The 15,023-nt window shown below is 34.8% G+C and overlaps 1 non-coding gene across 1 annotated transcript; it reads right to left on the bottom strand.

The window, feature by feature from the left end:
* Window positions 1-12,994: 12,994 nt before the first annotated feature.
* LOC115297359 lies at window positions 12,995-13,194 on the bottom strand. Its single transcript, XR_003911437.1, has one exon. It is a non-coding gene; the product is annotated as a U2 spliceosomal RNA (small nuclear RNA).
* Window positions 13,195-15,023: the final 1,829 nt, after the last annotated feature.

Below are 15,023 nucleotides of genomic sequence, written 5' to 3'. Positions count from 1 at the left end.
ATTAAAACAAGTCTGAAATAGGTAGGAAGAGCAGCATAATTGATATTAATAAAATAATTCCAAATTATATATTACTTTGATACATTAGTCACTTTGCTACGTTTTAAGTGACACATACATGGCAGGTTCTTTTACTTATTTTGCCACCAGATAATTTAAATTAAATTGAGATAATTTATAAGAAAGTTATAAATAGAATATTTTTCCATACAACTTATATACTGTGTTTAAAATAGCATTTCCACTCAGTTCTACAATCTTCAAAATATCAATTCACATGTATAGATTTATATAAAAGCAAAAGTATGTAGAAATATCTGATTGCTATACTCTCGTAAAGAATGTCCAATTAAATATAGGACTGACAGTGACTTAAAATAATATCTTAAATCAAGAGCCAAAAAATCTGAGTCCAGGTTTAAATTATGCCGAAGTATTACTGAAGACATAGAAAACACTGTGATAGTGTGTGTGTGTGTGTGTGTGTGTGTGCATGTGTGTGCGCACACGCATTTTTAATAGATTTGGTTGGTATCTCATAAAGGCAGACTAAAAACTTCAAAATTCTGTTGAAGAAAAATTTTAAAGAATGTCAAATATATTTAAAATATATCTTTTAAAAAGCGTCAAGAAGCTAGAAATAGGGGTGCATGGGTGGCTCATTCGGTTAAGTAATCTGAAGGAGTAAGAGTAACCTGGAATTAAATCAGTTTTTACAAACATGGTATCAAGTCTGGCTTCCAAGATGCCCAGCAAATTTAAAATGCTATGACTGTTGATTGTATAAATTATTTCCAAACAGTGACAACTTTAACAGTGTAAAGAGACACTGGAAATTTTTAAATTGATATAAAACTTTTAAAATATATTTTTGACCAATAAATTTGCTTTTCATTATTTATGGCATACCTATTATAACATAACCTCCTCAAAAACTACCTTAAGAATATAAATTATTATTAAATCAAAATACTACATTATGTACATTGAAAGAAAATGGAACATTGATTACATAAACACTTAAAATAGCATAAATAGCACTCATGCTATTTAACACTTAGTCAAATAAAACTTTCATATTATATTTAATAGTATTTTCTTAAGATGTTTTACAATATTTTCTTTAATAGTTTTAATATTTTTTAGTTTACAGTATGTTTCTTCTAAGCTGCATGTTATGGTTAAAACAAAGTTCAAGTTTTTTCTAAATAATTTTTTCTTCATATAAATTTTCCCTGAAGTAAACGAAGTTTTGTATTGAGAAATCATTGTGGCACCTGGATGTCTCAGTTGGTTAAGCCTCTGACTTTGGCTTAGGTCATAATCTTGTGGTTCGTGGGTTAAAGTCCCACATCAGGTTCTGTGCTGACAGTTCAGAGCCTGGAGCCTGTTTCAGATTTTGTGTCTCCCTCTCTCTCTGCCCATCTCCCATTTGGGCTCTGTCTCTCTCTGTCTTAAAAATAAATAAATTATAAAAAATTTTAAAAAATGAATTAAGAAACCATTTTTTCCTAGAGCTGTCAATACTAGGTAAGCTCAGAACAAATTCTGCAGACTGGATATTATTCCCAAATGTATTCTTTTCATACTGAAACAAATAGTTCAGCCAAAATATTTTCACAGATAACTGTATTTTTGCCTCCATTAAGAAACCCCTTCTTCAATAAATACTATAAGATAAACTTTATCAGTTATTTTTTATAAATATTGAGTATTTTACAAAATTATAAACTTTCAATTTGCATTTATCAATATTAAATATATATACATCATATGTTTGAAGGAGACAGTAAATCACAACAAAGGATAAGAGCCACTGAGAAGAAGCAAATGAAGAATGCAGTTGTGTGACCTAAAGGACAAGTGATTAGTTCCCTTCACTTTCATGGAAAGAGAGTGGTCAACATGAGGGAATATTCACAAAATAAATGTGTGTATGGGTTAAAATATTTGAAATATTAAATTTCAAAATTAAATGTTGTATGCTATTAAAACTCTCAATGTTTAAATTTAATCCATTCCTTGCTTTGACATAAATTTTGATACATTAAATATTAGCAATTTCTGATTTGCAAATTTTAAGTGCATTTCTGTTGATAGGTTCTTTAATTAGTAAGAATATTATTTTTTCAAGATGTTCCACCAGAATTTTTATTAACATTATACCTGCAAAAACAAATAATTTTGTCCTCAATGTTGAAGTATTAAACTAAATTTACAGTAATATTCATAATAGTATTAGATATTTCGCCTTCAACTAAAGAATTTCCAGAAGATTTACTTTTTTCATGACTACAGCTTTGTAATATAACTTGAAGTCTGGAATTGTGATGCCTTCATCTTTGTTTTTCTTTTTCAAGATTGCCTTTGCTTTTCAGGATCTTTTCTGGTTCCATACAAATTTTAAGATTGTTTACTCTAGCTCTGTGAAAAACGCTAGTAATAGATTGACAAGAATTGCATCAGCTGTGTAGATTGGTTTGGGTAGTATCAACATTTTAACAATGTTTGTTCTCCCAATGCATGAGCATGGCATGTTTTCTCATTTCTTTATGTCTTCTTCAAAAACACTACCCTTTTTCATATATGTTCAGTAGTTTTCAAAGCATAGATATTTTACTTCTTGGGTCAGGTTTATTCCTAGGTATCTTATGTGTTTTGGTGCAATTGTAAATAAGATCTATTCTTTGATTTCTCTTTCTGCTGCTTCATTATAGACGTAGAGAATTGCAACAAAGTTCCGTATAAGTTGATTTTGTATCTTCTGATTTTACTGACTTTGTGTATCAGTTCTAGAATTTTGTTTTTTGGTGAAGTCTTTCAGGTTTTCTACATAGAGTATCATGGCATCTATTGGGTGAGAAAATCAAACTATTATTGGAATTTAATAACTTTCTCTATGAAACCTCTTGAAGACACTGATATCAAAGAATAGCAAGGATAAAAGAATTTGTTGGTTCTTTAAAGTAAATTATGCTCTTAATTTTGAGATTCAAATATATGGGAGGTTTAATATTACCCTATAAATATTTTGAGTTTAAAAAATTTTTTAATGTTTTATTTGTTTTTGAGAGAGAGAGAGAGGGAGAGAGAGAGAGAGAGAGAGAGAGAGAGAGAGAGAGCATGTGCAGAGAAGGGTCAGAGAGAGAGGGAGACACAGAATCTGAAGATAGGCTCCAGGCTCTGGTGCCTGGGTAGCTCAGTTGGTTAAGTGTCCAGCTTCAGCTCAGATCATGATCACACGGTTCGTGGGTTCGAGCCCTGCTTGGGCTCTGTGCTGACAGCTAGCTCAGAGCCTGGAGCCTGCTTCAGATTATTTGTTTCCCTCTCTCTCTGACCCTCCCCTGCTTGTGCTCTCTCTGTCTCTCAAAAAAAATAAAAAACAGAAAAAAATAAACTTGTTTGACATATAAATATAATTTGTACATCTCATCTGTAAATATATTAGAATTATGCTGCTACAATCAGCTGAATAATAGAAGGTTCAGTTAATGGCCAGCTTTTGCATATATGTTTAATTTTTTAAATTTCAAGTTGACTGTTCTAGTATCAAAATATTAGCTTGTTATAAAATATTTATAAGTTGGGATGGGTCAGGGAAAGAGTAAAACAACAAAAAGAGTATACTCTTTACGAAAAATATAATTATATTTGAAGAGGAAGTAAGTTGTCAGTGCCTGTTTTTTTGTTTTGTTTTGTTTTGGCTTTGGTGTTTTGTTTTGTTTTTTCCCTAGGATTATACAGGTTCCCAAAAGGCAGAATTCTGAAACTGCTGTAATATACCCAGAAATGGTAAACTGAAGAACATCCACCGAGTAAAATTCATCAGGCCCCAGCTCATTAAACAGCAAGCCCTTTCAGTTGCTGAGACTGGGAGATGTTTAATCGCTGAACATAGGAGAGTTAAATGGGCCCAAACAGGAAGAGAAATATTTTCACGAAATTACTCTTCGTACAAATTGGGGTAAAATTGTTCCTCCTATGCCCAGAGGGCACAGAGAATGCTGAGGGGATCAGAAATAATGCAGCCAACACTGAAAAGACAAATTGACTAAGATGAAGAGACACTTTTGTAATTCTATTAAAGTTGGCCTTCAGAATTTCAAAGAAAACACTGAAGCAAAGCCAAGCTTCTATAGAAACCATCTGATAGACACCCAGTGTGTAAAGACTTCCTTAAAAGATTTTCAGCAACCGCATGGTCAAGGACCTTGCAACTTGTTCCCTTTAGTGAAGAAGACTAAGAGCAAGAACCTTCTATTCCAGGGGAAGCTGCCATGGAAAGGGCAGAAGCAGAAAGCAGGTCTTAGAAGAAGAAGACCACAAACTAAAGTAGAATCATTCTTTTAAACCAAAGTCACTCACTCTTTTCTGCTTAATAGTATTACCTGAGAAATTTTTTGAAAGTGACCATAATCAAGCCTCACCTAACACAAAACTGCAATTTCCAGATGATTCTAATGGGCCACTGGGTTTAGTGCCCCTGAAGGATTAGCACTTACCATTATATTATTAAGTTAAATCTGGATAGTTATCAGACCACCCTTTATAGTCATTGTTGCCTAATGCATGTAATTGGTAAATCCAAGGGTACAAAAGGACCAAAACATACCTATAATCTTTTTTAAAAATTGGATTTATTAATTTAGTCATCAACAACATCACATTCTATGGAGAACCCTGGAGCTTTTCAGGAGGAGAGACTTATGAAAGGTTTGCTACGGTGTTTGAGATTGTCCTGGGTGTTTCAAGAGAGGGCTTAATGGAAGATGGTTGTGTTCTGATTGGGTGCTCTCAGGAAGCAGGGGCAATTTGATGATTGGGTTTAATAATTTTTATTTAAAAGATAGGAGAGGAATTGAAAGTACTATATATGTCATTTATAAGTGTAAAGAGCCCTCAGTGAACAAAGAGAAAGGAGTATATTGGATTATTTTTTGTGGTGGCACAGTGTCCTTTTCTTTGGCTTATGTTTACAAATGAGGCCAGATTGATCTTGTTTTTGAATGTGTCCAAATATTTTTGACATTCTGTGAAATTTTTGTTATGTTAAATTCAGTAGGGAACACTACAGTCCAATTTTGAGCTGTCAGCTTCTAGCACCTTTTAACCTTATATGCTTATATAATAAAATAAAGTACATCATTTTATTTGAAGGTGTATTCAGCCATCCACAAGAAACCTTGCAATGTCTCTATAAACTTTAGTACTTAAAAAATACACTCTCCAAGGCCTATATACATATAGACATGGAGGGATAGACTCATATGGAATATTGATGCTTAAGAAAACAGGATCCCTCACAGAAAGCTTTAACATGATCTATTTTCTCCAGGCTGAGAGAGCATGTTATGTTTTATTATTTTCACCGAGTACATCATTTGACACTACTTTCTTTCAATTTAACAACAAATCCTAAGGTATGTAGTTTTCTACTGGCTGTATGTATGAATGGATGAGGAATATGAGGAGGTGTTTGTGTATGTATTTGCATAAAAGAGAAAATATTTGATCTTTATCATTACTAGGCTGTGATAATCTGGTTCCAGGAGGATAGGAGTTCTAATAAAAGTTTCAGGAGGAAAAGGGAAGAACTCATTTAAAATTGTCTCAAGATTGACTTCATGAAAACCAAAAAACAATAAAAACAAAAACTGGTGAAGAGACGAGAGGAAGAACATTCTGACTTCTTGAGATCAATTAATCTATGTATTAGATATGAGAATAGTGCTTAAAATTTATTCCACATATGATGTAGAGACACTTTTTCAGGGAAGTTAAGATGCTTTTTAAATATTATGGGGAAATGGTCAACCTCAAACATTGACATAAATAATACATATAAAATACTATGAAAAAGGCATTTCCCTATGATATGGGAAAAGTGCCATTAAAATGACAAAGTAATGAAAGAAGAAAGCAGGATACAGTGTTTCTATATGCAGAAGGTTTAGCATATAGAAACAGGACAGTGTGAAAAATAATTCTGCATGAACAATATTACAAACAGTTTGGAAAAGAGCATTGTGAAATTAAATCTGGAAAGGTAGACAGACATTCTTGAATTTTTGCAAAAAAATTGTCTATAGCCTTTAAGAAAAACTAGTAACAACATTCTGAAATTACCCTTTAGTGTTTGCAGTTTTCCTACACTAGCAATTGTCGTTGGAATTCCAGAGTCATAAAATAGAAAAGAACTTTTTGAATCGAGAGACCACTGCGATAATCTAGGTGAAGAATGATAGGGCTTAAATGTAAGGGAGAAGCCAAGGAAATGGGGAGGATGGGGTGGAAAGGAGAAATGTTAATGAGGTGAAATGAAAATGCTTGGTGTGTTATTAGTGGGAGGGTGTGATATTACTCTATTGTTTCTGATTTGCATGTCAAAGGAGAAAGGTGTCATTAAGATTGGAGATGCAGAAGATGGAGCAAGATTGGGAGTGGGGAGAATGATAATGAGTGAGTAGATTAGATCAGAACTCTGAAGAGAGCTCAGTGGAAATGTAATTTGGGAATTATATAGCAGCTACTGGAGAGATAATACCCTGGAGAGAGACAATAAGACAATCAGTAAAGGAAAAAGGTTATCAATGTTAAGAAAGAGGAGCAAACACAAATGAGGAAGCAGACATCGTCATGGAGGTGAGAAAACAAACATTTGACACTGAGAAACCAAGGCAAGAGCCGCTCAGGAGCTGAGGGGACTCCACAGGCTGAACGGGCAGGCAGCAATTGCAGTTAGCTTTCTCATGGATGTTGCCATTGAAAGATAATTTTACATCTTTTCCAGTATATTTTAGTGGAATATAGAACTGAAAACCAGATTGCAGTGGGTGGAAAGAGCAAATATGATGTGAGGAACATAAGACAGGAAATATGCTCTCATATTAAAAAAAAAAATCACACACATACACCATAAAACTTGTTCTCTGGAAAGGAAAACTAGGTTGACATAGTGAGGGAAAGTTAGATTGGAGAAAGAATGTATCTTTTTATTGTTGCAGTACAATAAAGGTTTTGTTGTTTTATTCACCAATAAGGTAAATATTTTTGAATACCTAATATGTACCAGGCACTATATAAAATTGATATTATACTATATATGATATTGTTATGTGGCATTCTCCCCTTAAAATTCAAGGTTATCATCCTATGTGATTTAATAAGAATTGGAGATATTGTAGACAGATACAGACAATAGATATAGATTTGTTACATATTAGTGTTTTATAATACAGATATATAGGTATTTTATATACCTAGGATGTTTTAAATTTAATAAAATGCAACTCAAATCTTTGCATATCCTGGAATAGACAACTAAAAATAGTTACTTGCTGAAGGGTGCATGGGTTTTTTTCTGTAAAAAATCTGAGGGAGTCATTTTATATTGACTCATCCAGAGCATCTATAAGGCCTATCAATCTGCATTGGTTTTCTGGGTCTTAATGCCAAGTTGCTGAGCAGACTCCTGCCCTGATGCCTGCAGAAGCTCTTATAACTTTCAATCCTTATCAAAACATCAGCAAACTGGAGCGCCTGGGTGGCTCAGTCTTTCAAGTGGCTGACTCTTGGTTTCAGCTCAGGTCATGATCTCATGGTTGGTGGGTTCGAGTCTTACATCAGGCTCTGAGCTGAATGTGTGGGCTCTGCTTGGGATTCTCTCTCTCTCCCTCTCTCTCTCTGCCCCTCTCCCATTTGTGCTCTCTTGCACACGAGTGCTCTCTTTCTCCCTCTCTCTCTCAAAATAAATAAATAAACATTTTAAAAAATCAGCGTCATATCAAGAAACCAACTGAATCGGTTATAGCAATTCACATACCAAGCAGGATTATGCAAAGTGTAGTGATTTTCCCCTTACTCTGTTATGGAGATTAGTCAACAAACCACTGGGCCCTCACACATTTCACTGAGGAAATAAGCCTGTGTATTTTTACGGGGTTTCCATCCCACAGTTTGGCACACATATGTCTTAACATCTACATTGTCTATTACTATCTGCACTTGGAGACATGTCAGCATACGGTCGTCACTCCAAAAGCCCAGCAACATGTCTTGTTGCACGATCAGATGGAAGGACTCAGAGGCCTACATCACAGCAGAAAAGAGGATTGACAGAAATAAACCTGAGGCAAGAGCATCTATTTCCCTGAGTGTGCTGGGATCTGGCCCCACAAACTAATGAGGTCAGTCGTGGGTGAGGCCTGAATTGAACTGGCTGCACCTCACTGGGTAACTTCCTCAGGTGAGATGTTCAAGAAAATTATTAACAGATTTGATATAAAAGCAGCAGCAGCTGGTCCAGCTATCTGGGAGACTCAGTTCACCCAGGGCTCCCTTGTTCATCTCACATATTTCCATTTCGTATATCATGACTTTCCTACTATCAGAGACCTAATGTTTTCTGTTCCTGCCCTCAGATTCTGCATAATTGTCTTGACAATGCTGTGGATTCTATTTATGCAAGTTATTGTGACCAAACATTCATCTGACTTAGTTATGTTAGCTCTGCTGCTGCCCAGTCCGGATACTTTCAGCACTGAACTAGATAGATCCTAAGTCTCCTTCTGCTTTTTAAATGGAGTTCAGGTGGGTGAACAAGTCATACTCAGTTAACTCTACCACAGTCTGGAAAATCTGCCTCAACTTCTTAATATTTGAAGCCATTGTGTCCTCATGGAGCATCCATCAGTAAAGCCAGGTGTTTGCTGGCTTATTGTAATGCAGAATTTTTGATAATCATTCATCACTTTTTAAAGTCATGCAAATATGAAAACCAGATAGAATACCAGATAAATAGGCATAAAACGGGCTTTCTCCTGGCAAACCAGACGTGCAGGTACACTCTCAAGTAGATCCAGAATCGCTAACGCCTCTAAGCACCTGGGCAGGAACAGATGAAACGCATCTGTGTAACAAGATAAAATCCTGGGGTTCCATTTTTTCTTCACATAATTTTTCAAATACCTGAAGAGATAAGACAAACTGAGGAAAAACTAGCAGAAACAAAAACCAACAGAAAAAGATTTATAGGCACCTCAGGTAATGGAATTTGAAAACACAGATGATAAAATAACTAAGCCAAGTCTGAATTTTTTTCTCAGGAAAGTGAAAATGAAAAAACAATTGACCTAGCTGGTTAAAAAGCAAACACTTTCATAAATCAGAAAAAAATAGAGAAGATTTAGAACAAAATGGATAAATTTAATGTAATTTAATTATGTATTTTTTCAACTATTAAAGTATTCCACCATCCTTTGGCATCCAAAAAGCTGATGTAGTCTCCAATTGTAATTTCTTTGTATTTATTATCTCTATTTAGCATCTTTTTTCGGTTTATTTTTGATATTCTAAAGTAACCCAAACATTTGTGCTTTTTTCAACTTTAGGACTGTATCATCCATGCTGAAAAATTATCAGCTGTTTTCACTTTTTTTTTTTTTTTGAGAGAGAGGGAGAGAGAGAGAGCAAGTGGGAGAGGAGTAGAGGGAGAAGGGGAGAGAGAATGTTAAGCAGACCCCATGCTCAGTGCAGAGCCAACAGCTGGGCTCCGTCTCTCTACCAGAACTGAAGTCAAGAATTGATGCTTAATGGACCAAGCCACCCAAGCACCCAGGCATAGTCACTTCTAATATCATCTTATCTTCATTTTTTTTATCCAGTCCTAAAAAAACTCATTGTAGATTAATACAGGATCTTATTCTACCCTCCATTACCATCCTTTTATCGTTTGCAACAAGTTTTTGATAAAAACAATACATAACAATAACAGTTCTCAGTATTGTACATTAAGAATATGCCAAGGACTGTGTAAGCATTTTACATTTAACTCTTGAGAATCATATTGGAATCTATAAAATACAGATTAAATAATTTGTTGATGGTCATATGTTAGCTCTTATGCCACCTTTGGGTGATATCTGTTTTTTAGTTTTGAATACAATTTACCCAATCCAAGTTTAATACTTACTTCAATTGTTAGAATTTTTATGACTTTCTGTTTTGCTCCTTTTCAAATTTACATGCATTTCAAAATGCTCTATTCATGTTTCATCCATTGCATTGTTTAATTTATCTTTCTGGACATATGAATGCACATTTTAAAGTATCTCTCATGTTACTATATTACCTGTTTCTTGAGTGTCAAGTCTCATATTTGTTTTATCTACAGATTCTTTCTCATTGAGTTTGTTTCTTTTTATTGCTTTGTAAGTTAAAATCGTGAAGTAATCTTCAGCAGATTTCCTTATTTATGACGTTCTCTTTGTCCTGAGACATGTACTGACATAGATTTACACACAGAAATGAGAAAAGGTTTGAGTTTCTTTTGCCTGAACACCACTCTATTGTGATATCATATGCTTAACTAATTATGTGCAGCATGTCAATATCTCGTTACCTGAATAACCCAGTGTGCAAATGGATCTATACCAGCAAATGGCATAGCTTGAGTTACTCGTTACTTGTCAGTGACACTTTTACCACACATAAAACTTAGCCCCATGTTACTCACTTCCTTGACAGATCACTAGGCCAAGGGCTGCAATTATTTTAAACTATCTTACATGAAATGAGCTGCCCATTCTTGGAGTTTCAGCTCCAAAGTACAGAGGAAACTTTTGGCTCAGTGTCCTATCTTATTTATTAGCCAAAGCCCTGCCCAAAGGAAGTAGCCCCTTTCAATACTCCCTAAAACTTTGTGGCTCCACTTTCTGCTCTCTATTGGCACTCTTTCCTTCTTCACTTCCAATATGTGAGCATACCTTTTTTGCTGAAGTATGCATTTAAAATATCCTGTTGTGGGTGCCTGGGTCAAGAGCAACCGACTCTGGATTTCTCCTAGGTCATGATCCCACAGTTCATTAGTTCAAGCCCTGCATCTGGCTCGGTGCTGACAGTGTGAGGCCTGCTTGGGATTCTCTCTCTCTATATATATATATATCTATCTCTTTGTTCCTCCCCTTCTTGTGCTCTCTCTCTCTGTCTCAAAATAAATAAATAAACTTAAGTGTTTTTAATTTAAAAAAATATGCTGCTATATCTCATATTGATTTCAATGTGTTTGGAGTAATGATGAGAAATGTCTTCAGTTCTCTTTTCCAGATGATGAACCTGTTGAATGGAATGATAAAAACACAGTCCAATATTTTGTTGTTTTAATTCATGGCTCATGGAAATCTACCTATATATGAATATCTACACTCTAGAAATGCAGTAGACTCACTGGCAAGTCCTCTCACTGACAGAATCTACAATTTCTCTCCTGTTTCTTGCTCAACACTTCTGACTTGTAATTGTAAGAACACTTCAAAACACATTTTGTTAATGTTTATTCTTGAGAGAGAGACAGACATTAGCGAGGAAGGGCAGAGATAGAGGGAGATAGACACAGAGTCTGAAGCAAAGTCCAGTCTCTGAGCTGTCAGCACAGAGCCTGACACTCGGCTGGAACCCACAAACCTGAGCCAACTGAGTGAGCCCCCCAGGCACCCCTGTAAGAATATTTCAATCAACCACAGTTTGGGTACCTCTGGGGGAGGGGCGGTGATGGGATGAATAACTCTGCTTCAAGAATGGCCAGTTTCCAGAAAGAGATTATTGACGTGACTACCACGCTCCTCCTTGTATTCTTTTCCTAAACTGTGAAGTGATCATATTTGGTGATCTTACCACAAGGAAATAATAATTAAAATAAAATAAAATAATTGTGTTTTATTGGCAAGTCTGAATTAGGTGAAATAAATTCTACTAGATATGTTTCAAATAGTTTTTTATAAGCGCCTAAGATAATTCAGGTAAGTTTCCTTATCATCCCAGGTATTACCATATTATCATTTATCATTATTAAAATAATTATACAAGTCAGAGTATTCCCCAACAGATTATAACTTCTGAGAATACATTGGCTGGCACAGAGTAGTTTTGTAATAAATATTTAGTAATAATTAAAATGATAATAACTCATGTGAGAAATAGTAACATCGTGCAATGGATAATACTTAAGATCATAAGTGATCTTCAAAAACACTGCCAGTAATTTAGAAATGGCACATTTAGTCAGTATAACTTAAGGATAATTATAAATCTTGGAATAATTCATTTGATTATGTTTTAAGGATGCAACATTTTTGTTTCTAGAATTCCTCTATGACTACTCTAGCTCTTTAGCTTATATTAGAAACTGACAGCTCATTAACAGCTCATTAGGAATGCTGTTGACTGCGCAAAAGAAATATATTCTGCATAGTCGGTTCATACTTGTGAAATGTATTGAAGTTTGGGTCAGATTCAGTATTTCGGGGAGAATAAACATCTCTACCTAGTCGCGATGAAAAAGCACATACATGCAGGGTTAAAATGAGGGAAAAAGTGCCATAAGTTTCAATATATTTCAAAAAATATTCCAATGTGACATACTTCCTTTTTCTGCTACTTTTTCTCTGACTGCCAATTTAGAGAGGTTGCCTGTCAATCTCCGTTTCCCTTCAAAACACACAGTTATCATTCATTCCAATGTCCTAATTATAAAATCATTTTATATAAAGTATAGAGATTTGGAATTACTTGCAAATGGACAAAGCCAAGTCACATTTTATGAATAAACACATGAAAAGAAGATTATTAGAATAGCTCTTAAAAAGTAAAAAAAATAATCCCAAAGTTTTGGATTTTTTTCTTCAAAAATTTAAAAGAAAATAAAACTTAGGAGAGAAAATGACTAAAAACAGAAACAATGACAGAAAAAAAATGAGCAAAATCACTTCCACTGTTGGCTTATACCTATATTCATGCTCCTAGTATATAAGAAGACCATAGTGAGTGTATAAATATGTATTCCACACACTCTTGCACTGTGGTCTTGACGGTCTTTTCCTGACTCTGTTTGCACCTGTAGATTGAAGGTGTCCAACATGTAAATACACTAAGATCCTCCAGGCAGCTCAGGAATCACTACGTTGGTCAGCAATACTGGAGTTGCTTGGTTATTCGCCCAAAGGGGTGCATCGATTCTGGTATTGCAATACCAGGTGGATGCCTGCAGTGGACAGACCAAGCTCCTAATGCATCTTCTAGCTCCAAAAAACTATTAATATATTGTCCTCAGATAGAGGACTTATCTGATATTAAGCTGATAAAAACAGATACTGATATTGGTCAAAAGGCTTGGTATTAGTCAAAAGCCTGAGAAGCGATGATTCTTAAATTGTAAAAAGCACTCTATGCTTTGAGCCTGGCTAGTTATAGGGAAACTTGGTCCATGAGCCAAATTGAACCCGTTATCTTCTTCTGTAGATAAAGTTTTATTGGAACACAGTCATACTCATTCATTTTGGAATTATCTATGGCTGTTTTCAATCGATCATAATAGAATGGAGTAGTTGCAAAATAACCATATGGCTCATAAAGCCCAAAATGTTTACTATTTGACTTTTATTATTTTGTTGATCTCTGGTCAAATTGGGATAATTTTTTAATATCTTGAGATGTAAGCTATTTGAGTTATAAATAGTATATAGAAATAGGGAAAGCCCACAAGTGGTATCTTTAATTTTTGCCTCTGGACACATTTAAATCTTTAGTTATAAGAAAATCACCAAGTGATTTATAAAGCTCAGATTATAATTATTGTTTTCACTTGGTTTATTTGTTATTACAACAGGAATGGGATTCCAGCTCACAACTATAGCATACAATAAATGTACTTAATTTTTTTTACTATAACTTCTATTTTGAACTCATGGTTCCTTAAGGTAATAAAATTTCAAACTCATTGTTTTTATTTGTGGATTTTCCTTATTTCACCATTTCCTTGTCTGCTTGAGTTACAGAGGTTTTGGGAAGACTGGTTATGGATGTTGACTGCTCACTCTTCTGATTGACCATTTTTAAATCTAGTTTAAATTATTAATCCACACACGTGATTCCAGAGCTAGCCAACATTCTCTTTGGCATTTGCTCATGGCAATTTAGACAGTTCATCATTAGAGATTATTCTATCCTCTAGGTCTTTTCATGTCTATTGGATCTACTTCTGTTTCAAGGCCATTTATGTGGACTTGTGATTCACTTTACTCTTCCTATAATCCTCTATAGAAAGAAAACTCCATAAGCCCCACTTATCGATTCTTACTCTACATCTTTTTCATTTGAGTTTTTGTGCAGCCTCCTAGTAGCTTTGCCTGAGCATAAGCAGCAAAGGCCCTTTTTTTTAGAACATATCAATGCTTTATCGTTTCCATGGCCTTCCACCATTCAGTGGAAACTCTGCATTTCTCAAATCCCATTTTCCCAATACATTTATTTATGCCCAGTGGTCTTCTCCTGTGAGAGAGAATGGCCTATACAAAAGAACCTCAAAAAATGAGCACATATCAACATATTTTGTCACATCTCTCTGCAAAAGCAAGGAGCCTAAATATCGAGTCTGTTTAAATAGAAGTGAGAGGAAAAAGGAAAGCAAAACTGGAAAATCAAGACAGTAGTCTGTTAAGATTTCTGAAATAGCATTTCACTAAACTAATCACTTGTTACTGTCATCTCAAATCATAATCAAATCTTAAATTTATGTATCAATATCACTTCATGAAGATATATGATTGATCCAGATAGATTAGTTGATGGCAAAGTAACAATTAACGCTCAAATCTCAGTAGTATAATCTGACAAATGTTGTTACCTTTTCAACGGTATGTCCACTACAGTTGGGGTAGGCATCAATGTCATACAGCCTCTCATGGCTTCAGTAGAATGGCAGCTCTAGCACTTTGAAATCCACCCTTTGAAACATGAGCCCCTTCTCTTCATCAAAAAGAGGCAAAAGGAGACTAGAAAACAGTGCATAGTCTTTTTTCTGGCTTGGCCGTCTTGTGAAATGTATCACTTAGCTCACTTATTATTGAGTAGAGTTAGCACACGATTACACACAAAAATAAATAGGCTGAAAGTGAGTCTTCTCTATATCCAGGCAAGAGAAATTTGAAATGAAATATAGTAGTATTTCCAACACAGGAAATATTATGTGC

The sequence above is a fragment of the Suricata suricatta genome, chromosome 7, assembly GCF_006229205.1.
Source record: "Suricata suricatta isolate VVHF042 chromosome 7, meerkat_22Aug2017_6uvM2_HiC, whole genome shotgun sequence".
In the NCBI taxonomy this organism is placed as follows: Eukaryota; Metazoa; Chordata; class Mammalia; order Carnivora; family Herpestidae; genus Suricata; species Suricata suricatta.
Note: the sequence above shows the minus strand (reverse complement) of the source record. Positions and strands in the feature narration are given on the sequence as shown.